This window comes from Anguilla anguilla, chromosome 13 (assembly GCF_013347855.1).
Source record: "Anguilla anguilla isolate fAngAng1 chromosome 13, fAngAng1.pri, whole genome shotgun sequence".
Taxonomy (NCBI): domain Eukaryota; kingdom Metazoa; phylum Chordata; class Actinopteri; order Anguilliformes; family Anguillidae; genus Anguilla; species Anguilla anguilla.
The window spans coordinates 39,647,638-39,671,622 of record NC_049213.1 but is presented as its reverse complement, the minus strand read 5'-3'; the positions used below and the strand labels follow the sequence as shown (position 1 = coordinate 39,671,622).

At 47.5% G+C, this 23,985-nt stretch overlaps 1 protein-coding gene across 1 annotated transcript in view; it reads left to right on the top strand.

Moving 5' to 3' along the window:
• The first annotated feature begins 622 nt into the window (after positions 1 to 622).
• Positions 623 to 23,985, top strand: part of LOC118211443 (ras-related protein Rap-1A-like) — a 36,135-nt gene continuing 12,772 nt past the window's right edge. The window contains exon 1 of the mRNA XM_035388641.1: positions 623 to 724. The gene's annotated coding sequence lies outside the window, so the exon portion shown is untranslated. The remainder of the gene's footprint in view (positions 725 to 23,985) is intronic.

The following is a 23,985-nucleotide window of genomic DNA, read 5'->3' as shown; positions in this document are numbered from 1 at the left end:
CCTCTAAAGGCGGACTTCATGTAGGCCTAAATTGTCTTTGATAAAGACAAAACAAGGAATCATCTTCCTCGTTGATGATATAAAAATATTAGAACACAGGATTGTCTGGGGTAGCAGACCATAATCTCTGGTGGCACCGATGGTGGAAGGACAGTTATTTCTAAAAGTACAGTATGGGGCTGAGGCTTGACTGACTTTGAATGCCATAAATTAATGGATGCTAGATGAGGACTAGCACAGTGATTGCATGGGATCTGATGCGTGGCAAATGTGTAATCTCCTCTTGACAGCGTAGTAAAACATTTCACAGGAAGACCAGCAAAATGTGAAAGACAATAGCTGACTTACATTAATACCCGATGTGTAGAGGGTGCAGAGCAGAGCGCTGTTAGTGAATTAGTTTATCAAAAATGACCAAGCTGGTGGATACATTTTACTGTTTCCAGTAGGATGTACACTTTTAAATGTGATTGTTCAGAATTTTGAAATTACGTATCCAAAAAGAAATAATAATACATTTATTAGAAGTTTGCACAGCTCTATACCACTAGTTAAATTGAGGTCGGCCCACCCTTGAATTGAAACAATAAAACGTGTGGCGTTGCCGCTTTAAATGCGCTAAGAGCGAGAGAGGGAGAGAGAATGGGGATGACGTACGCAGCGCAGCGCAGAGATCGGAGTTGATCCGTAGACACTGGAGGAGCAGCGGAGAGAGCAAGAAACGGTGAGTATCACGGGCGAACTTTATCCGGTGATCACCGCTGTCAAAAGGGGTTGCAGCGTGGGCATGCGTGGGGACTTTAGTCCGCGAGTCCCAAAGTTCACGGATCTGGGTTTAGGGAGTTGGAGAACTGCTGTATAGTCCAACAAATCCTTGCTAATCCTAGTTGGAGACACGAGTAATTTAATAACTCCCATTGAGCCCAGGCCGGGCGGAAGGGAGGTAGCGAGCTAATGTTAGCATGGCTGGCTAGCAGCTCCACATCCCGCAAACTAGTGGAATATGGCGGAGCGGGATCACTTGCAATAACCGTGAAGGAGAAGGCATTTGCAATATGGAGATGTGCCGACTCTATTTTTTTCAGAGAGATCGTGGTTCATCACAAAAGGGTTTCTTGCATTGCAAGTGTTCGATCCGCACACTGACGAGGTGTACAGTTCCACGTCAGTGTAGTTAAAGCCTAATTGAGTGCGGGCAGTTGTTAGCTGGCTTGGCTAAATTCGAGATTGAGAGCGCATCTTTGTGGCGTCTCGCTAAGCGTCCAGAAGAAAACATGTTTTGCATTTTACCCGCTTCAGGAAAAACCGCAGGCATTTCCCTTTCGCGAGAAGAACTTTACATATGGTGCAGTCGCCTGCTCTCAATGCTGCCATAAGCACTGCAGCGCGGTGCTTGAACGAGTCCCCGAAGAAGTTAGCTTGTTGCTAACGTAGCTGGTAGTGCTAGCTATGTGTTGTCATTTGGCAGGTTGCTGGTGAGCCCCAACGTCCATGCTGCATTGTGAATGCAATTCTGACATGATAATTTTGCACTTTTTTCGCTTTTATGCAGATTTAAAACAAAATATCTCCTATACTATAAGCCAGAAAGCAAACTGACACCTCATTTACCCCATCTGATTCGCAACATTATATGCTGTTCTAACAATGCCCGGGGAAAGTATGTGCGTGCAAACATTAGTTTTGTGCAATTGCACGTGCCAGGCTTGTTAATCCTCTGCAGATCTCTGGTTAAGATAGCCGACTTATCATAACGTATTAGGAAAACTAATGTGACCGTTTGAATGCCATTACCATTCATTGCGAAGGCTGTACAAATCCGCCCATCCTCTCTGTCACGAAAAGCCATAAGTACTTATAGAAAGTTTCAAGTACTGCACTTGGGTGTTTAAAGAATCCCTCGTGTGCTGTTTAGAACTGCGTTCCGCTGCTTTCAGTTGTATAAGGTTGCAAAAAGGCATGAAAGGATTCAACGATAAATGAGGCATTTACAATGGAAACTTTATTTTCAAACTGAGCACGAAATGAGTCACAAGAGGATATCATAATCATAAGTTTCCTAGCATTGACATCTATGGCACGTAGAAGAAGCAGGCATGCACTTACTTGTATTAGACTGAAAAATATTTTAGGATTATTAAAAGAAATAGGCTGTGTACAGGAGTAGCCTTCAAATTTGTACCCAGAAAATGTATCTTTACAAGTTATCCTTATGTGAAGTTGTTTCCATTGATTCTGCCTTTTTATTGAACCTGCAGGGCCTCGCGTTTAAACAAAATCGATCTTATTTATTTTGGTGTCCGGCATAATGGTCTTATCTTCGTAAACCACGTCTCCTGCGTTTGATGATTTCTCTGTTTTGAGTGATCTAGTTAACGCGCTCTCTCCGTTAGAGGTTATGGAATCCACCGATTGTGCTATGCCGAGATTAGTCTCTCTCTCTCACTCACTCGCACACACGCACCTACACACACACACCTACACACATGTTCGTATTGCTATACTTGTGAGGACTTCCCATTGGCTTACATTCATTCCATAACCTCTAACCCTAACCCTAACCCCAACCACTACATGCCTAACCTTAACCTAATTGTAACCCTAACCCTAAATCCTAACCCTAAAACAACCTGTTGAACTTGTGGGGATCAGCAAAAGGTCCCCACCTTGCATACTTTTCCTCATCTTTCTATCCTTGTGGGCACATTTGGTTCTCACAAAGATAGTAATACATGTCCACACACACACACACACACACACACACACACATTATTTAACCCAGCACTGGGTCATTATTACTAGTATTTCTGAGTTCCCCTGTCACTTCCAGCTGTGTCAGTGGACGTGCCACTTCAGTGATAAGAGGCATTGCCCTCTTTATTGAATTTACTTGGCCTTTTATCGTAGCTGTTAACAGTTTTAGCTTTATAGTGCACGTGTGTTTGTGGCTGTTTCAGGTTGTGTGATGGGGGTGCCCCTCTTATTGCTTACTCTAATTAGGGTGATGGTTTAATTAGGTTTCACTCTTGAACATGTTCCTTACGTGGATAAGCAAGGGGCTGATGGGAGGTGTAGTCCAAAGCCAGTTATTTACACTTTCATCGTCCTCTCCCTAGACTTCACCTTCCGTCAGCCCTTCCGCAGAATATTTCAATTCTGGCCACTGAATGCTTTCCAGGTACTGTCAAGTCAGGTTCTGTGAAGGTGCAGATTTACTGGTTTGCAGTTTGCAGTTGTGTACAGCTTCAGTTAGCTGATGAGGAACGGAGAGAGCGCTCTCATCTGACTTACTGAAGAGGACAAGTGGCCGCAGACAGTTAACTACTTTACATGAGAAATTAGCCCAATTAATTAAGGCCCGGAGATGGATGGTGAACCGGAGACACGTGGTGCCTTGGGGACTGGAGGACGGTACTCATGGTGGAGTGACCGGAGCGTTATTCATTACTCTAGATATTATTAATTCCTCGTTGCTCCATGAAGTGGGTCCAGGGTTCTGTTGCCACTACATGGGCGGGGTCCCTGCGCGCATGTTTGCAGCGGCTCTGATGGATCCACTTTTCTGTCTTCTCTGTGTTCTGAGGCTCTCGGATGGAACCGAACTGTTGGAAAAAAACGACAGTTTAAATAACTCTAAAGAGGGCGGTACCGGTGCTGTCTGCGTTCAGTAACTGCGAGGTGCTCTGTCTGGCTCGAGTGTCCTCGCTTGTTTGTTCTTCAGGATTGTGGCGATCTCCTCCTCTTTCGTTGTTGTTGGATTCGTCTTGGATTCTGGACGCGCTTTGCGCTGACGAGCGGAGTCGAGCGGAGTCGAGCGGAGTCGTGCGGAGTCGTGCGGAGTCGGTGCGGAGTCGGTGCGGAGTCGGTGCGGAGTCGGTGCGCAGTCGAGCGGAGTCGGTGCGCAGTCGGTGCGGAGTCGGTGCGGAGTCGGTGCGGAGTCGGTGCGCAGTCGAGCGGAGTCGGTGCGCAGTCGGTGCGGAGTCGGTGCGGAGTCGGTGCACAGTCGAGCGGAGTCGGTGCGGAGTCGGTGCACAGTCGAGCGGAGTCGGTGCGGAGTCGGTGCGGAGTCGGTGCGGAGTCGGTGCGGAGTCGGTGCGGAGTCGCGTGCTCTCGGTCCGTGCCCGGCGGAGTCTTGAAGGGTCGCTCTGGCTGCCGAAAGCGGAGCTCCTCTCCTCCCTGGGGGCTAATCTTGGAAGTGCAGTCTTTATCGGTGTGTGCCATGCCCACTGTGAGGCGCTGAATTATTAATACTCCTGGAGAGATAAACGCTCGCACGAACTGCGCTGGGGAGACCAGCTGCTCGCTTAATGCTTCTTCTTCTTCTTCTCCTTCTTCTCCTTCTTCTCCTTCTTCTTCTCCTTCTCCTTCTTCTCCTTCTCCTCCTCCTCCTCCTCCTCCTTCTCCTCCGACTAAGAAAACGATGACAAATGAGCTTCCCGGAAAACTCTGGAAGAATCCTGGAAAGTCCCGCGCGCATCTGGCAGAGTTGGGGAGATTTGAGGAACTAGACGGACGCAAAGTGGCAACGGTTGTGACCTCGCTCGACTGCGGCCGAGCTGCGGATGACCTTGTGGCCGTTAATACCCTTTCGTGAAAATAATTGAGTTTGTCAGCTCAAAAGTGGGCGGGGGAAATCGATGAGTGTCGGTTAATAAAATTGCCCTGCTCCCAGTGTGTCTGAGCACCCAGCCCTCCGGTTGTCCACGTTACCGTTCTACCTCCAGACTCTGAAAGGGTCTGAAGTAGCAGGGCTTATTCATTTTGCAGACTGTCACATTCTGCTTGTGGCTGGTCAATATTTCAAAGGTCAAGTACAGCTGTGTGCCAGCCTGGCTTTGTAGAGAACGGTGGAGAGGGCAGCCTCAAAGAAGCCAGGTCATGTCATTCAGGTCCTCTTAAAAAGAAAAAAAACACTTGAATTGTAGGAGTTTCAAAAGAAACTGTCTAAGTGCTCTGCCAAAAAAAGAAAATCCTTTCGTTGGCTGAAGGCGCAAGCTTTTGTTCGACTTGGCACGTCAACACAGGGAAATGGAGTAGATATGCTCTGATGGGGGATTTAAATGGGCACTCTTTTTTTCCAGCACCAGCTGAAAGGGCTTTCTCGGGCTGGACACGTTTGTACAGATGTTTTAGTTTTATGGCAGAGGGTTTGAAGTGTAGAAATGGGTGCACCGAGGGGCTGTCAGGGGGGGCACCGAGGCATTATACTCTGAGCGGGAGATAAACGCTCTCTCTCTGGCAGCCGGAGTCATGTGATGTCACGTCTTCAGTAGAACACGTCTGACGTCACGTTGAAGTGAGTGAATGCATAAATAATGCTGCGTTGCCATTTTGACATTTAGCAGGGCAACTCTTATCCAGAGCGACTCGCACGGAGTGCATTCTTTACCCACAATCCATGTATACAGCTGGGTATTTACATAAGCAGCTCAGGTTATGACTCCGTTTCCCCCATCAGTTTGTTTAAAATGATTATTATTGGATGCCAGTGTCTTCATTTAAATGGCCGTGGGGGTACCTGACTCAAGGCTACAGCCTGTTAAGTGGCCCTGGTCAGCTGTGTTTAATAAGCACACACTTTACTGGGTCTCACATGGCTACATTTTATAGGGAAGGAAACCTTACTGATATGAACTACATTTCCCATCGGGCAATGTACCCTGCAGATAAATATCACCATTTCACCCTTTTCGACCCTTATAAAGGCTCTTCCACAGTATTAGTCTGCAAGATGGATCTTTCTGACTTGTCTGAAATGGTCCTCATACCTGAAGTGGTGGACGCCGTTGTCCTACATGGCTGCTTGTCCTTCGTTTGTAAGGATGTGATTTATGCCTCTCCTGTCGGGGCTATGTGCAGTGAACTGGGCCTTGGAATCATCCGATTGGTTTGCTCTGTGGTTCATTACATTACATTACAGGCATTTGGCAGACGCTCTTATCCAGAGCGACGTACAACAAAGTGTATAACCATAACCAGGAACAAGTATGACGAAACCCCTAGAGAGAAGTACCGGTCCAAGTACAGGGAACAACCGCATAGTTCAACTTGGACCCTGGTGGTTAAACTGATTAACACTAACAACGAGAACGGCAACAACGCAATCTATGGAAAAATAAAAATAAGTAAAAATACAAGTAGTCGTTAAGACTGGCGCATCAACTAAGTCACCTATTAAACAGCTGCCTAGTTACAACCCTAAGTTTAGTCAAGATTTACAAGATTTAGGTTCCGCTGAAGCCCATTGGCTGGTCCGGGCCACGCTGCTCTGCAGTATGTTACTCACTGAGGGTCAGTGGGTTGCGTCAGATTGGATCTCTGTGGCAACTCTGTGGATTCCAGCTGCTTTCTTTCTGTTCCTGGGTTTACCACGCCTCCCACCCCCAATATATATGTGCACACCAATTTAGCAAATGCTAAAGAAAAGTGTATTAGTTTTACTGGTCATTTATTCCTCTTCAGGCCCTTAAGAGTGTGATGCTCCTGGAGATGCTGTTGTTTACCGGTATTTTCTCAAGGCTCCTCCTTGGTTATGAACATTCTGATTTGACTCCTGCAGGGTGCAGGGAAGTCTGACTCTGAGGAGGCGGGGGGGGGGGGGGGGGGGGGGGGGGGGGGCACAGTTCAGACCTCACGGATTCCAGACGCCTCCCTTATTTAAAGCCCATCGTGAGAGCCCGGTCTGAGTCGGGCACCAGACCCTGCGTGGCTGTAAATAGACTTCACTGCCTTTCCCCGTCATGTCATGTGGGTTTAACTGGTGCCCAGAAACTGAGCATTCAAATACCCCCCCCCCCCCCCTCCCCCCACGCCCTCCCTACAAGATTTGTGTGTGTGTGAATGTATGTGCCTGTAGTGGGATGAAAGCATAACTGTGCTTTATGATGTGGTATTCTGTGTTTCACACAGTGTCAGGCAAAGCACTTCACTCAGGGGTTTTTGTGGAGATCACTTCTTGAAATGCTACATCTACGTCTGACTGTATCATATCTACTTAGTGGGATGAACCTGAGGGCAGTATCTGTACTGTGGATAGATATCCTTAAGGGCGGGTACTCATCAGTCCCTGTTACACTGCTGGAGAACAGAGGAGAACCTGAACTTGGAGTTTGGGCTGAATGACCTTTCCACTCCCTGCTTGGGTTCAGCTTGCAGTCAGATGCTTCTGGTCATTTGATGAGAACTGAGAGCTGACAACGCGCGGTTGGGGGAATCTGTGCTTTTGGAAACGCCTGAGTGTGTGTTTGTGATCCCAGAGTGTGTGTTTTAGTTCCTGGGCCTGAATGTGTTTTTGTGATCCCAGAGTGTGTGTTTTGGTTCCTGTCCTCGGATGGTGTGTTCCTGGGCCTGAGTGTGTGTTTTAGTTCCTGGCTCTGATGTGGAAGCCCTGATGGGTTTATAAATTTGCAGTAGAACCAAACCAAAACTGGCTGAATTAGGCCGGAGGTTCACTGGTACCGGAGACTGCCCACCAATCAGCTCCTTGCCCTGCATTTGACCCTAACCGCCAAACCTTCATGCCTGCTTATCCCTTCAGTCTGTCATTAAGCACCCAATCTGGAAGCACACCATGGTAAAGTGTTTAGTTGTGTGTACACATGGATCAGACCTGCGGCCTGTACTATATGTGATCAGGTTGTAATTGGGGACGTCCAGCTGACACCTTCCCTACTTCCTGCCCCTCAGGACCACCCCAGTTGCCTTTGGTGAGTGGGGAGAACTTGAGACGTAACTCTCGCCGCATGGTTGACCCCAGTCCCGAGGGGGGGGGTCTTCAGAATGGGGCGGTGTTCTGGCACTTACTCTGTATAAACACACCCCCCCCCCCCCCCCCCACACACAGGCCTTACCCCACTCACAGTGGATCAGGCCTGTGGGGGTTCAGCTGGAACACGATCCTTTTTAGGCCGTGTGTGAGGCTCTTAAAATCGTTGACGCAAAGTCACTTGACGGGAGCATCAAACAGGAAGAAGAGTTCTTGGCGTGGAACCGAGGATGATGATGATGATGAATGTGTTTCCTCGTGATAAACGGGCTCGCCTGTTTTTAGCCAGGAAGTTGTTCCGGCCGTCAGCTTCTGCTCCCTTCAGCGTCCTCACCTTCCGTTATATTCATAAATATTCATAAAACAAGCACTGGACTGAATTCTGAGTTTGATTGCGGAAGAAGAGAGAGGTGATCCTTTTTCAACCAGTGCCGCCCCCCTCCCCACCCAGCCTGTAACTAATGATGATATGAGATTTGGATGGTACACAGCTGTCCTATAGGTGTTGACCGTTTAAGAAATTTTCCTGCAGAACCTGTTAATTGCAGAAAATAAGACAGAGACAGAACAGAAATACAGACAGATGCAGGTTAATTGTCAAATTGCAGTTCTCTGCCTCTCACAGTTGCTATTTGTTGCCGGCTGTATTTCAAATATAATTTTTTCTTGACAATGATGGCCAATATGCCAAAGCTCGCTATTAATGAATGGGAGAAATCTGCAGTATTTTGACTTTTAGGTGATGCCTGACGGTTTGTTACATGGGCGGATGGTAATCTCTCAAATGGTTATCCTGTCCGTAACCTGAACCTGCTTTGAGTGAAGAGCCTGTGTTGCGTTTCTCTATTTTTGCATTTATTTATTCAATTTGAGCGGACCGCGTGGAAGGAGATGTTAGAATATGCAGATTGCCCTCCCTGCCTGGGCGTGTGGATGTTTTTCAGAAGGAGCCACACCAGTTGGCTCAACAGTGCATGTATTTCCGTGTCAGATTGGCCTTGTCAGTGTAGAATAGTTGTGTTTATCACAGGCGCTGTCCAAGTGTGCCCGTGATGAGGAGCATTCTGGGAATCACGGTTCGTGCAGGACTGGGCTGTCAGACCATTCAAGGGGAACTGGAAAATTACAGAAACTGATGGAAAAAAGACTTTTATTATACTGTCTTCTGCTTCTTTAAGCAGTTTTTTTTTTTGTTTTTGCTGAAATCCAGTCCTTCCATACTTAGGCACAGACAGCTTCCCCCCAGCCTCTGGAACATTTTAAACACAGAACTTCAAATATTGTTTCTAGTTCCTGTTCCAGAAGTGCTTGAGTTAAAAAATGACCATTAGCCACAGTGACGTGTGCAGCGCTACCAGGCCTCAGAGTTGCAGATTATTATTATTATTATTATTATTAATAATAAAAGTGCTATATAAATGCAGTCCATTTACCATCCATTTACCATTATTATTATATTCCACTGCTTGTCAGCATCTTCCGCCACTTCTCTACTGTTCTCCTTCTTCTTAAGTTCTCTTATTGGTGGTAAAATAATTTCCACCCCCATGCAATTATTTCCTGAATCTTACCTCAGTGGAAATAAATAATATAAACATTTGGAGATAATATCATCTATCTCACTGCTTTGCTTTTCCACAAGATTTAAAAAAAAACAAAAAAAAAATGCATCGCACACTTTTTTTAATCGAGCGAGGGTTTTGAAGAAGCCACTGCGGGCTTGTAGAACAACTGCGGTTCATTTATTTTGCCGTGTTCTCACATTACAGTTAATCGTTGTATACACAGGTGAAGAAAAACAAGTCTCGCTGGCAATATCTCTAGTCTAATGCCTGTAATGGTATAAAAGCCTGACAGAATGAGCAGTGGGCTTCTAATGCCTGTAATGGTAGAACAGCCTGGCAGAATGAGCAGCGTGTTTCTAATGCCTGTAATGGTATAAAAGCCTGACAGAATGAGCAGTGTGTTTCTAATGCCTGTAATGGTATAAAAGCCTGACAGATTGAGCAGTGTGCTTCTAATGCCTGTAATGGTATAAAAGCCTGACAGAATGAGCAGTGTGTTTCTAATGCCTGTAATGGTATCAAAGCCTGACAGAATGAGCAGTGTGTTTCTAATGCCTGTAATGGTATAAAAGCCTGACAGATTGAGCAGTGTGCTTCTAATGCCTGTAATGGTATAAAAGCCTGACAGAATGAGCAGTGTGTTTCTAATGCCTGTAATGGTATCAAAGCCTGACAGAATGAGCAGTGTGTTTCTAATGCCTGTAATGGTATAAAAGCCTGACAGAATGAGCAGTGTGCTTCTAATGCCTGTAATGGTATAAAAGCCTGACAGGATGAGCAGTGTGTTTCTAATGCCTGTAATGGTATAAAAGCCTGACAGAATGAGCAGTGTGTTTCTAATGCCTGTAATGGTATAAAAGCCTGACAGATTGAGCAGTGTGCTTCTAATGCCTGTAATGGTATAAAAGCCTGACAGGATGAGCAGTGTGTTTCTAGTGCCTGTAATGGTATAAAAGCCTGACACATTGAGCAGTGGGCTTCCTCATAATGGTGATGGAAAGTCCCTGAAATCTGCGAGCTGAGAAGCGAAGCACCATCTCCCCAGGACGGGGAGATTTTCAGATTTCAGATACGGTGATTCGGAATTACCAAAAAGGAACCCCAGAGAGCGTTTACCGTATCTGTCTCTGAGTCATTGCGTCATCGCCGGCACTGCTGACCCGACTGCTCTCGACTGGTGAACGAGTTCGCCAAGCGGCAGAAACCGAAACCAGGCTCAAGGTGGGAGATATATCTCTGGGGCAGCGAGTCTTTCTTGAGAGATGAGGGTATGGATGTCCTGTCCTGTCCTGGGGGTGTCCCCTTGACTTCTCTGCTGGCTTTTTCAGGGGGGGGGGGGGGGTCATGCGGGGGGGCCTCTTAGGATTTAGACGAGCACAGTTCTACCTGGCTCTGGAGGTGTATGTGCACTTAGGTGAGGGACTTCCCAGCATGCCTCGCTCAAGTTTGCCGATGTCTGTAGCTTTCTGTAATTAATATCTTCAAGCTGTTCTGTAGTGATCATGGAATAATATAGGCTAAGCGAACTAGCGCCTGCTCCCAGTTCATAGAATGTGTTGTCTGTAGCAAAATTAATCTCTTCATCCCCTTATTGAAGTGTCCGTTTGGAGAGTGCCCAGCGAGGGAGGCTGCGTTTAGGTGTTCGCTGTGTGTGACCTGAACGCGCCAGGTTGTTGAGCCCCTTCCTGTTGTGTTGGGGCGAACGTGCGCTGCCTTTGTGTGGAAGCGCAGTCTGCTGCACACTGTCAGATTCACTGGCGAGATTAGGGAAGAGAATGTGATGTTTATGCTGAGCTTGCGTTTCTGCCTCCCGTGCTGTTCTGGAAACCCCCGGACCCGTCTCCACGGCGGAGGACTCCCACTTCTTCTTTGTGGTTTTTGTGGACGAGGGGTGTCAGTTGATAGATCCCAGCTTGTCTACTTCAGCGATTCGGTAAATTAGACGCCACCCTACCGTCTGCTGTTTGGACGATGCCTGTCTTGTTGCTTTGTTAATTTTTATGTGTTTAGTGGATACCCATAGCCATTAAGCAAAAATCCAGTTAATCAAATTTGACTTTGAAACCGTTCTGTTGCCTGTATGCTGAGTAGGATAATGTTTTTATAGGAGCAATGGAAATGGGTAAATTGAGGTGTTACTGAGAGCGTTAATTGGAGCACCTTTCTGTGGTGAAGTGTTTTTGGTACCCGTAGCGACTGCGGTTCGTCGTGTCGGGGGGGGGGGGGGGGACCCGCGCAGCTGTTTGGGAAGGCCTCTGGATGCTGCGTGTTTTCTGCAGTCTGAGAGGCCGTGTGTGCGAGGAGCCCGACGGGACGCGAGTGGGCGGAGTTTCGGGAGCCGCTCTTGCGATGAGGTCACCCCCGCCCTCGTGGCCCGTGAGGCTTGGATTCCGATGGCTTGCGTCCCGGGCCCCTGCCGCGCCCTTTCTGTCCACTGCGCTCCGGGACTGGGTTTTTTTTTGGGGGAGGCCCTTGGAAGGAGAGCCCTTACGCCTGTTTTTCTTTATTTTACAGGAACTTAATGTCCTCCGTGGCACCCTTCTCCTTTATCCGAATAAGGGTGTGAGGCGCTGAGGCGCTCCTGGGCGTTTGGAGTTGTCCGGTTGTTTCACAACCGCAGTCTGGGCCTGAAATACTGCTCGCATTGTTCAGCCCTTTCCCTGCTAAGCCGGCCCGCTGACTTCTGGGTCTTTCTTTAGCCTGCGTGACCCGCAGTTAGGCCACGGTGAAAATCCCAGGGCTTCTATTTACACCCACAGCCTCTGCGCTTCGAACCCGCATTCAGACCGGCTGCTCGCGAGCAATGGCTGGGGCTGGAAGCAAACCCGCTTCTTTCAGCCAGTCTTTACGTGTCTGGCCCTGTCCTCTCGATTCCAAAAGGGAATGAATCTGAGGCTTTGGGGTCAAACAGGAAAAAAAAAAAACTCCATAAAATGTGCTGAGCAGTCATATAATTGGTCCTGACTTGTGGCCGCACGGACTTGGATAACGGTTTTGTCCGCGGAAAGTTAGCGCATAACGTCCAATGGGCAAGGGCCCAGGCTCGTGCTCCAGGAATACACAGGCTGCGTTTTCATTTAAACTTATTTGGTGAGGGTGCATGCGAAGCCCTGAATGGCAAGGACAGCGCTTTTGTTAGGGACGTACAGCAGAGCTTTTCCGAGCGCTCCTCGTGCAGCACATGACCAAACTTGGGACCCCTACCCTGCCGGCGGCTGGCCTGCACGGGCTGGGTGGAATGTCTCATGTCGGGCCGTTGCCAGGGAACCGCCCTGAGTTTCATTTTCCAGCCAGTGTTTAGAGGCGAGAGGCTGGCATTTCCTCTATGGGCACGGGTGCGGGTGTGTGCCAGGCTGCGTATGACAGGCCGCTGTGGAGCCAGACCTGGGGGGGGCTGTGGTGCCGGACCTGGGGGGGGCTGTGGAGCTGGACCTGGGGGGGGCTATAGAGCCAGACCTGGGGGGGGCTGTGGACCTGGACCTGGGGGGGGCTATGGAGCCAGACCTGGGGGGGGGGGGGGGCTGTGGAGGTGGTCTGGGACCAGCTCTCCCAGACCCACACCAGAGAGAGATGCAGGGATATCCAGGGCGTAGATCTCTCATCGTTTGCGCAGTCTGCGTGAGCCGTAGGGCTCAGAACCACATTCTCATTCTGAGGGTGTGTTCTGCAGTCATTTCTTTCTAGTACTGAACGTTCCAATACCTTTATGTTGCAACCAAGCTGAGCTGAATTTATTCTTTTTTTTATTCAATTTTATCAGTTCTGAGAAGGCAAAAATGTATGAAAATAAATTAAATTAAAAATGAAAGATATTTAAAATTGCCTACTCAGTAAGTCGGAAGGCCACTCAGAAACGGTTTGTGTCGTTATGTTCCTCAGTCAGGTTTGCTGATATTATGTTACAGTCACTTAGCAGACACTCTGATCCAGAGCGACGTACGGAAGTGAAAAGCATCGCTGTAACTCTTCAGGAACATAGAGATGGGATTTTTGGGCTGTTTTGAGTGAATTTGCTCCAGGGTCAGGGCAGTGTTGGTGATTGATTGGCTGTTGGCCTCTCTGCCACTGCTGCTGCTGCTGCTGCTGCCTGGTTTTAGTGCAGAACGCTGCCCACTGCAGTGAAGCGGAAATGTGGAATTATGGCTTCGTTTAAAAAAAGAAAAAAAAGAAAATGGTGATATTTCAGAGTGCAGTCACTGCAGTGAAAGTGTCGCATACAGGTGAGGGCAGAACAAGAGGTCGAAGGAACCGTTTCCAACTGATGACTTCAGTGGAATTAATGCACACTAATGCAGCAGGTGATGGACAACTGAACCTTTAAATCCATCCAATGAAACTACCTAAAGCTGGACATTAATTTCTAATCCGAATGTCCTTCATCTTCATCCTGATCTGAATTTTCTCTATTTTCCTTCTTAGCACTTATGTGTAGCCCTGTGTTTTTGCATTCTGTAATGCATTACATGCCTGTACTGCATTCTCTAGTTGAGTGTGGCCTATATTTTCCAAACGATGTAGCCCGTAAATCACATTAAAAAGGCATAGCCTACATACATGTGAATATAGCCTAATGAGTGATGAAAGGTTGCTGTGGTGCCATTTATAAACATGAAATGCGCAAAGATGCGTTTGCATCAAAGCGCTTCAGCCTATATTAAGCTTTGAAGTTTAATTATTTCAGCTGCTGCCACGCTATGCCGATGTGAGATGGGCCTCTACCTCCCAGTGCTCATGTGTGTGGCCTGGCTGGACGTTCTTAATAAACTGGTCAAACAACATTTAGATACTTAAAGATTTTTTGCTGTTTTGTGTAAGTAACCATGAGGTGTAACATGCACGTATTGGTGTCATTGAGAACTACTGGCGTCAGTTTTGATGACATTTTAAAGATGGCGGCTGGAGTGTTGTTGTTTTCCGCCCTGGAATGGGGCTGAACTGGGCGGAATTGGAACCTGATTGGCTGATTGCGTAGTGGGCGTGGCCTGCAGTGTGAAAGCCAAGCGGCGGTTATGGAAAACGACACAGACGGTAAAGGAAAATGACGCGGCTGGAGAGCGAGCCTTCTGACGGGCTAAATCAATGGGCTTCATTCACCACCGCATGGCAGCGGGCCTCCACAGCGCTGGGACTATTTCTCCTGCTTAGAAGAAAGCTGCTCTGGACAGCTACAGCTCGACCCCTTCATGCCGTAACATGTTCGTTATGAATTAGGGCTGCTGTGTAGCATAGAGGTTTACGGCACTGGGCTCGCTACTGCAATGTAGTGCGAGTGTTAGGTAGAGCAGTGCCGCTGTTCCGTTGAGCGAGTCACATGACCTGAACCGCTTCATTAAATGTCTGCTTGTATGAATGGATCGTAAAGAACGTGAGCTCTGGGAAACGGTGTCTGCTAGATGCCAAAAAAACCAAAAAGTAACTGTCATCGTTTCTGTGGGCTTAGCGGCTAGTTTGTGTGTGGGAATTGTTTTACATTGTAGCGCAAATGCAGACTGAAACGCAAGTTTTCACTTTCATGCTTAAAGTAGATGAGCGAATGAGATAAAATTTTGCTTACTGTATTATTATGCAAAGAACTATGAGTCTAAAGAGCTACCGAGTCTCTATTGCTTTGCCTGTGAGTTTGGGTGGTAAAAATGACACATTAAAAATAAAAAATGATTCTGCTTTTGAGCATGGCATTTTGAGTGCATTTACAGCATCCGCATTGCATCAAATGTGAAGTGGCTGTATTTTTAGATGACTTTGATACATATTTATTTATTTACCATTTTATTAATGTTCATGTAATTCATAAAAAGCACTGGATTCATCCAGTAGGAATAAAAATCATATACCATCTCACTTTTATTCCTTACAAGGAATGTATTTTTCTGTTCTTTTGTGTGTTGTATTATTTCCTATCTAGTTGTCAGCTCAAGAGTATTTAGAAAAAAAAAAAACAATTTTTTCAGCGACAAAAAATAAATCCGCTAAATCCGTGAACGTAATTAAACTCACCTGACAGGATTTCGCCGCTTCTTTTGTTTGTTGTGATTGGTTATCGGGCCGTCTCCGCGGGCGGCTGAATGTACTGAGCCGCGAGGGATCTCGAGACCTATAATTAAGCAGTGAATCTAATCACGGGGAGAATTACTCCCGATAAGCAACCTGCTGTGTGCTCAGCCCAGAGCCGCGCGTGTAAGAACCAGATTTGAAGCTTAATTTTTTTTAGTCCCAAGGTGAATCCCTGATTAATTAAGCAGATTTAATCTTATTCTCTTGCTTTTATTTTACGGTTTATTTTCCTAATTTCTCTTTCTGTGTTTATTAGGCTTTTTTCCCCCCTGATCCAAAGCACCTCGTTTTCTTCTGTAGGGTTTAATCTCAGGATGAAATCGTTTGGAATTGGTGTCAGCGGGTGGATGAATTGAGTCTGGCTCTTCCAGTCCTAGGATTCTCCCACAGCTCGCAGCCACCTTCTGTAAACTTACTTACTTACTTAGGCCTCACCACGCCAAGTGGTGCATAAGGCCTCCACAAGGTCCCTCCATCTCTCCCGGTCCTGGGCCACTTCCTTCCATCTGAGCCCGAGTCTGTCCTTTAGCTCTGCTTCAGCCGTACGTCGCCAGGTCATCCTTGGTCTTCCACCTTCTGTAAAGCAGCCATTTAATAGACACTCTTATCCAGAGTGACTTAAACCAATTACATTTTAGTCAGCTGGATGTTTTACTGAAGCAGTTCACTTTAAGTACCTGACTCGAGGGGAGCAACGGCACTGCCTCGTGTTGGAATCAATCTCGCAACCTCTTTGAGGTACAAGACCGCTGCCCCAGAGTGCTGTTTCGAATGCACAATGTTTGAACGTTTGTGGCAGAGCGGAGCGTGTTCTGTTTCTCTGCGACATGACCTCTCCAAGTCGCTGATGGAAAATGGTGCAGTAGTAGTCAAACCGTTAGAAAGGAAAAAAAGTTTTCTTTTTTTAAAAGAAAGTACAGATCTGTAAGTAGGAGTGATTTCTGACGCACGGCGGGTTGTGTGGACGAGCACGCAGGACTGCACGCGCGTAAATCTGGAGCGTAAATCCCGTTGAGACGGCTGTGAGGCTCTCGCGGTTGTGATTATTTTGTTGTGATGTCATCCAGCAGAACTCTGGAAGCATGTTCTCTTCTCAAGACCTGGAGCTCAGAGGCTGGTCATGCGAGGTCTCTGCAGACATCAATCCTGCCTTCCTGCAGGAGAGCTTTTGTACGCCCTTGTGCATGATTGCATCTGAATCGTAGCCTGATGCGTCACCTGTCACCAATGTAAAAAAATTTATTTGAGTAAATGCTGAGTATTTGCTGCCACTGCGATATTCAGTGTATTTTTTTACTGTTAAATTACTGTTCCCAAAATGCCTGTAGGTCTGTCAGAATTACAAGCATAACTGTGAGGGGGAAAAACCCCCAAGAATAACAGGCGATAACCCAGCATATGAAATGGAAGCAGTGTGCAGTAACCCAGCGTTTGAAATGCAAACAGTCTGCAGTAACTCAGCGTATGAAATGCAAGCAGTCTGCAGTAACCCAGCGTATGAAATGCAAAGTGTGCAGTAACTCAGTGTATGAAATGCATGCAATGTGCAGTAACCCAGTGTATGAAATGCAAAGTGTGCAGTAACCCAGCGTATGAAATGCAAAGTGTGCAATAACCCAGCGTATGAAATACAAGCAGTGTGCAGTAACCCAGCGTATGAAATGCAAAGTGTGCAGTAACCCAGCGTATGAAATGCATGCAGTGTGCAGTAACCCAGCGTATGAAATACAAGCAGTGTGCAGTAACCCAGCATATGAAATGCAAACAGGTGTGTTTCAGGTCCAATGGGCGGGGCTGGTGGAGGGGATATTTTGGGTGTTTCACAGAATGTCACATTAATGTCTGGAGGAACAGCGACAGCGATGTGAGTTAAAGGGGCGGTGTTGGTCTGTCTCGTTGCCATGGTGAGTCAGGGCCTGTGACAGCTCTGCCCCCACCCTACCCTCACAACCCTCCCCCCCTCCCCGGTGCCCCTATTTGCTGCGGTGGTGATCCTTCACCATCATGGGACAGGAAACAAAAAGTACAACAAAAAGAAGGGAAAAAAAAAAAAAAACCCTGAAAGGGAAGTAATCTGTCAAGCTAAGCATGTGCTGCGTTGATAAGATTATTTTCTGTTTTTTTTTTTTTTTTTGTTTTTTTTGGTTTGGGAGGCTGGAAATTTCAGAGCTTACATTCAGGTTTTTTTTCCTGTTAGTATGCTGGTCCTGCCTTTTTATGCTAAACTCTACACAACATGTTTAATCAGAAGAATCCTCATCACGCCACCCAGCCAACCTGTCGGGACGGTCATGTTTATTCTGCCTCCCCCGCAGTGCTGCACGTCGCACGTCATAGAAAACAATCTACCCTGATTTTACAGCCCGACTGAACGCATACATTTGGGTACGTTTCATAGGGCTGGTTAATTGGCCTGGGACACACATGTAACAAGGGGCTGCTTCATGTGATAGTTTGTCCTTCTCAGGCTTTTCAGTAATGTGAAGGGGAGGCCCCCTCTGCGTGAAGGAAGTCCTTGATGTACCACAGAATATTGTACCCTAGAGTAATGTACCCTAGAACAATATTCTTACATTTATGAATGTTTTGTTGTTGGCTTGTATGTGATTGGTTACTGGAAAGTACCTAATTAGAGGGGGGAAACGATAAACGGTTATTTGAGAGAAATTTGAAGGTGTTTCTGTGTGCAGATAGATGGACATCTCAATGCTGTTCAGCTGACACTACGGTGGTGGTGTCTGCTGCTGTGTATAGAATTTATCCTACAAGTGTGTGTGTGTGTGTGTGTGTGTGTGTGTGTGTGTGTGTCCATGCAGTTGTTCCTCTTTCTTTCCTTGAAGAGCATTGTTCCATTCGTATGCAGAAATGCACTCCTATCCGAGTTCCGCTCTGAAATGTGTTTTCCTGCTCACGTCCTAGCCCTCAGAAACCCAGAAACTCCAGCCAGTGTAAATGGGAGTCGACTGCGATCAAATATTGAATATCCTCAAATGTTTTTGCCTGTCAGCAAATATTGGCGGAGAGCAGAACTAACAGGAGATTTTTGGCGTGGTTGCGATTGCGTTTCCCGTATTTATTTTTGAAACGCGGCCTGGAAATGAGTCGTGCCCGTGTGACAACCTCTGTGAACTGGGTCCCGTGTCTGGCTGTGACTGGAAATGTGGGTCACATGATCCTGTGTCACATGACCTTGTGTGTGTGTGTGTCGCTTTACAGTTGGACCTGGGCGGCCTGAATGTTCTCACAACGTTACCGGAATGTCTTGTCTGTGTTGTAACGTTGCTGCTGCGTTGTAGGGACAGTGTGAGGACGTTCTGTGTTCGCTGGGTGGCTTCCTGTGCCAGGGCAGGGCGCTGCCCGAGTGCGCGTCTGGTGCCCACAGCTTTGATGGCACCAGGCCTTAGCCTCTGATTCTCCTGGTCTCCTGCAGCCTGAGCCGGGTTTTCCCTGGGGGGTTAAAAATGGACAAACCGGAGGCTTGTGTGGAGAAGCGCTCTCTCCGTGATTTATCCAGGTGCTCAACCTTCATCAGAACAAGGGGGGGGGGGGATAGGTGGGTGTTTATGTCAAGATAAATCTGGCACTTTTATATGGGGTGGAATTTTCTTCATGTGAATGTGTGGAATAGTTTGCCCAAGTCATGGAGGAGTAGCAGGGAGACCCGTGTTACCCAAGACCAGGCTTCATACTTTGGACGGTCAGCAACATATTGAGCCTGGATATGCTCACTGTCCTGGATGTGCCTCGTGGCCTGTTCTTCTCTTCAGAAACTGGTTTCATTGTGTTTGTGCTGTCCATGTAGATGTCACAAGGCGAGGAGTGTAAAACGTGCTCGTCTGCATTACATCAGGCCTCAGGCTCTCTTATCTCTGACCTGGGGGTTTCCCAGGCGTAGGTGAGTATGTTCTTTGGCCTGGGGGGGTTGCCAGGCGTAGGTGAGTATGTTCTTTGGCCTGGGGGGGTTGCCAGGTGTAGGTGAGTTTGTTCTTTGGCCTGGGGGGTTCCCAGGCGTGGGTGAGAAGGGGTTTGTCAGCAGCTCTTTTGCTGATTTAGGCTGTGTTAATCATACTTGTTCGTTTGGTGTGGGACATCTTAGAAACGGACCATCCGTCATTGGCTGAAGTCCTCGAGGGAAGAATTAGTCTCACTGCTCCGATGGTTCATAAGAGTGTTATAACCTCCTAAAGACCCCAATGCATTGAAGGTTCTGAAGGGTGTTATAACCTCCTGAAGAGCCCAATGCATTAAAGGTTCTGAAGGGTGTTATAACCTCCTGAAGAGCCCAATGCATTGAAGGTTCATAAGAGTGTTATAACCTCCTGAAGAGCCCAATGCATTGAAGGTTCTGAAGGGTGTTATAACCTCCTGAAGAGCCCAATGCATTGAAGGTTCATAAGAGTGTTATAACCTCCTGAAGAGCCCAATGCATTGAAGGTTCATAAGAGTGTTATAACCTCCTGAAGAGCCCAATGCATTGAAGGTTCATAAGAGTGTTATAACCTCCTGAAGAGCCCAATGCATTGAAGGTTCATAAGAGTGTTATAACCTCCTGAAGAGCCCAATGCATTGAAGGTTCATAAGAGTGTTATAACCTCCTGAAGAGCCCAATGCATTGAAGGTTCATAAGAGTGTTATAACCTCCTGAAGACCCCAATGCATTGAAGGTTCTGAAGGGTGTTATAACCTCCTGAAGAGCCCAATGCATTGAAGGTTCATAAGAGTGTTATAACCTCCTGAAGAGCCCAATGCATTGAAGGTTCATAAGAGTGTTATAACCTCCTGAAGAGCCCAGGAGGATGGCGCTTGTGAGTCGGCGTGTAACGGCAGGCGTTGGGCGGAGGAGGCTCACCGCGTGTGTAACTGACCCTGGATCAGTTTCCCTTTGGGCCCAGTTATGAGTTATGAATTATGGATCCCTCCTCCCTCGCGGAGAGACCTTGTGACATGGCGCTTTAAGAGACGCAGAATGGAATCTCAGGCGGGCGAACGTTCTGCAGATGGGCGGTAACTTTACTTCAGCGCGTGGCTGTTAACCTTCGGGCCTGCAGGTCGTCTCCAGGACCGTCTGGTGAAGCTCGGCTGCAGCTCCTGACCTGTGGCTCAGCCACCGCCGTCCCCAGGGTTTAAAAAAAGACGTGGAAGTGGAGGTCTGCAGCAGCCAGGATGGGATTAATCCGTGATGGTGTTCTAACAGGCATCACTCTCTCGCTTTTTCTTTCTCTCCTTTTCTCTCTTATGCTCTCATTCCCTTTCTCTCTCTCTCTCTCTCTCCCTCCTTCTCTCTCTTATGCTCTCATTCCCTTTCTCTCTCTCTCTCTCTCATGCTCTCATTCCCTTTCTCTCTCTCTCTCTCTCTCTCTCTCTCTCTCTCTCTGCGCGTCCTTCATCATGCATCTGCCCATCCGGAGTTCTCATGGGTAGAGTTTTTACAAGGCAGTATTTCTCGAGGACATGGGGGCACGGGGGCCGGGGGGGGGGGTCTGTGGTGGGGGGTTGGCGGTTCTGTAGGTTACGACCATGGTCATTTGAGTCCGGCTTGTATTTTAGTGCTTGAGCAGAGGAATTAAGAGCGCCAAGCAGAGCCAGCATAAACCACTCGTTTAGGGCCACAGACATCCCCGGGCCTCAGAATTCAAATTAAAAGTTTTTTGTTGTAGGACATCTTAATTTGTACCGTGTTGTTATTCATGTGTCTGCAGCGATCGGCTTGCCAGTTTGTGTCAGGGCCACGAGCGGTTCATCACCAAATCTTCTTCAGCGCCAACAAAATGCCAGAGCTGACCCTGGCACCGCGACAGGCAGTACAAAACCAAAAAAAAAAACACACACACAAAATGGCTGTCTAATGGAAGCCAGACGTCCTGAGGTACAGCGTGTGCGGATACAGGCTGTCATGTCAGGCGGCTGTAACTGCAGGGCCGTGTTTCTGGGATACACGCTCTTCTGTAGTGAGCGAGAGTCCTGCATCTCTCCTTCATACGGCCTACAGGACTGTGGGAGCCCCCCGGGGGCTGATTGAGAACAATACAGGCTTATGAATTTATTAATTACCGGCAAGCTTGTTTTAATTATTAGGTTTTTTTCCCGCAATGATTTTTTACCCTGACTTTGGGGGATGGGGGGCGGGGGGGGGGGGGGGGTCTGTGTGTATGATGGTTGATTGGTTGCCCTGGGGGCAGTGAGGTATTAATCCCACACTGGCCTGCCAGATGATTGGCCGCTGTGCGATCTGCAGTGTGAGGGTGGAGCTCGCATTGTTTCTCCTGATAACAGCAGCTGGCTTTGCGTGGATGCAGCAGATGTTTCTCCTGATTCCTTTTGAAGACTGGGTTGGCGGGCGGTCAGAGACCTGGTGTTTGTGCCGATCTCCATCTTGGCTCCGAGTTCTGGCTGGGTGTTCTCTCTCTGTCTTTTTCCATTTCTCAGGTTTTCACCCCTTTTTCTTTCTCTCTTTGTTTTTCCTCTTCTCTACTTCTTGTCTCCTGTTCTCTCCCTTCTCTCTCTTGCATTGGCAGCTCAGGGTATCCCAGATGAAGGAAGCTTTCCCTCCAGAGAGCACGTTAAGTAACCTGCGTCCATAGTCGTCTTCCAGAACATCTGTAACCCGCGGTGTGGATTTCCACAGGCCTGGTCAGATCCAGCATTGGCTGGGTTGTGCTGATGAGATACACCCCATAATCAAATTCTGGTTCCCATGGCGACAGCTGCAGCTCACCTGCATTAAATATCTTGCAGCTCAGCAGTGCCTGTGCTGAAAGGAAATGCCAAAGAGCAAGGCTATGACCGGAATTATGGAGCTTCTTGTAGCGGGTTAATTACGTTTATTTATGTATTTCTTGCTTTGGGTGTTGTTGGGTGGTGCATTTCCTTCATCACTGGTGATGTGCCCTTTGACCCCAAATGGAATCCTGACGGTGGCGGGTGATGCCATCAGCGGGCAGTCCTGTGGGTGGGTGCCTAGCTGACTGTAGTGTCCCACTGGGAGGGAGGGTTTCGGTCACCAGGGTAACTCTTACCTCATCGACCTCCCGATTGGCCAATCAGACTCCGGCAGCCTGGCTGTGGCGGCTGAGCCTTCTACCGCGGTGACTGTGCCGCTCGGCCGGGGTTCTGCAGAGGAGAACGAGGCGGTGGCAGTTGGCTTTGGGCAGTGCAGTGAGACTGTAGTGTACTTCTACTAAGAGCAGAAATGAACCGCACAAACTTAAACTCCTTAATGTAATGTTTCGACGTCATAGTCTTCATCGCGGTGTGTTCATGTCCTTCAACCAGTACAATCACCGGCACCTTGTATACTTTCATCTGGCTTCCTTTTTTGTATGTCCTTTTGCTACCAACAATTCAAAGACACTCTCTGTGCTTAAGAGTGTTGCCTGCTTTGAAAAACTTGAATTACCTGCAATGATATCTCAACCGCAAGTGGCTGATTTTTGTCACTATATTGAAGTAGAACTGCGGTAAAACTGCTAAATGTTTCCCACCACAAGGTTTTCTTTTCTTTTTTTCTAAAAAACTTCTTTTTGCCGCTGTGGTCCCTGGGGCTGCGTATCACGGCCTGCGTTCGTGACTGTGGGACACCTGCCCCGATATTTCCGTTGTAACCACGTTGTTTCGTGGCAGTTATGAGTAATGAACGCACCGGCATAACTGTGGTAGAATGAGTCCGTTTGAGCGTGTGGTTCAGATACTCTCAGATGACTCTGCGTTTCCTAATTATGAATAAATACGATAGTGCTGGTTATTCAAACTAAGGACTTCTCACGGTATTTAAAGAAAAAGAAAAAACTGACAGAACATTTATTAGTTTAACTTTTATTACTAAAACTAGCAAAAATTTATGTTTATAAATCATTGTTTCACGAATACTTCATTACCCGTCATCAGCACAGAATATCTCTGTGTATATAGCCCAAACATCATAAAAAAAAGTAGATAAAAATCTTGATGAACCTCACAGTGTAGAAGAATAAAATGATGATGTTTTTGTAGAGGTCGTGGTTGCTCAGTTTAGGGGAAACTGAAGCATGTGGGTTTGGGAGCCGGTGGGTTAATGTGAAGATTAAGATGAGATTCTCAACCCCGCCCCCCCCCCCCCCCCCCACCCACCCCCACAAACCTCAGGCCCCCCAGCCTGTCTCTTCTGCCCCCCCCCCCCCCCCCCCTCCCCCATCCCTCCACATCCCCCCGCCCAAACCATAACCTCTCAGTGATCCCTGTTTTCTGGGACCCGTTTCAGGATTTTGGAAAGAGGATCGGGACGCCTCCTGCTCTCGTCTCTAAGGGTCGGGTGGAGCCGCAGCGATTATGTCATTCTCTGGTGGGGGGGAGGGGGGGAACAAAAGAAAAATAATAAAATAAATTTTAAAAACCTTAGCAGAGCTCTACTACAAGACAATTAAACTTGCAGAATGCCAGCAGTCACTGACTTTTAAGAGCGTAGCTGTTTCTGGTTTATTTATTTATTTTTTTTCTTCTCTCTATTATTTAATTCTTGGTTGCAGAAATCAAGCTGCATTTAATTTCGTTTCCAAAACTGAAGATTGACAAAAACGACCGGTGACAGGTTTTGGCTGTCTGCATTATCTCGTGCTTCTGGTAGCA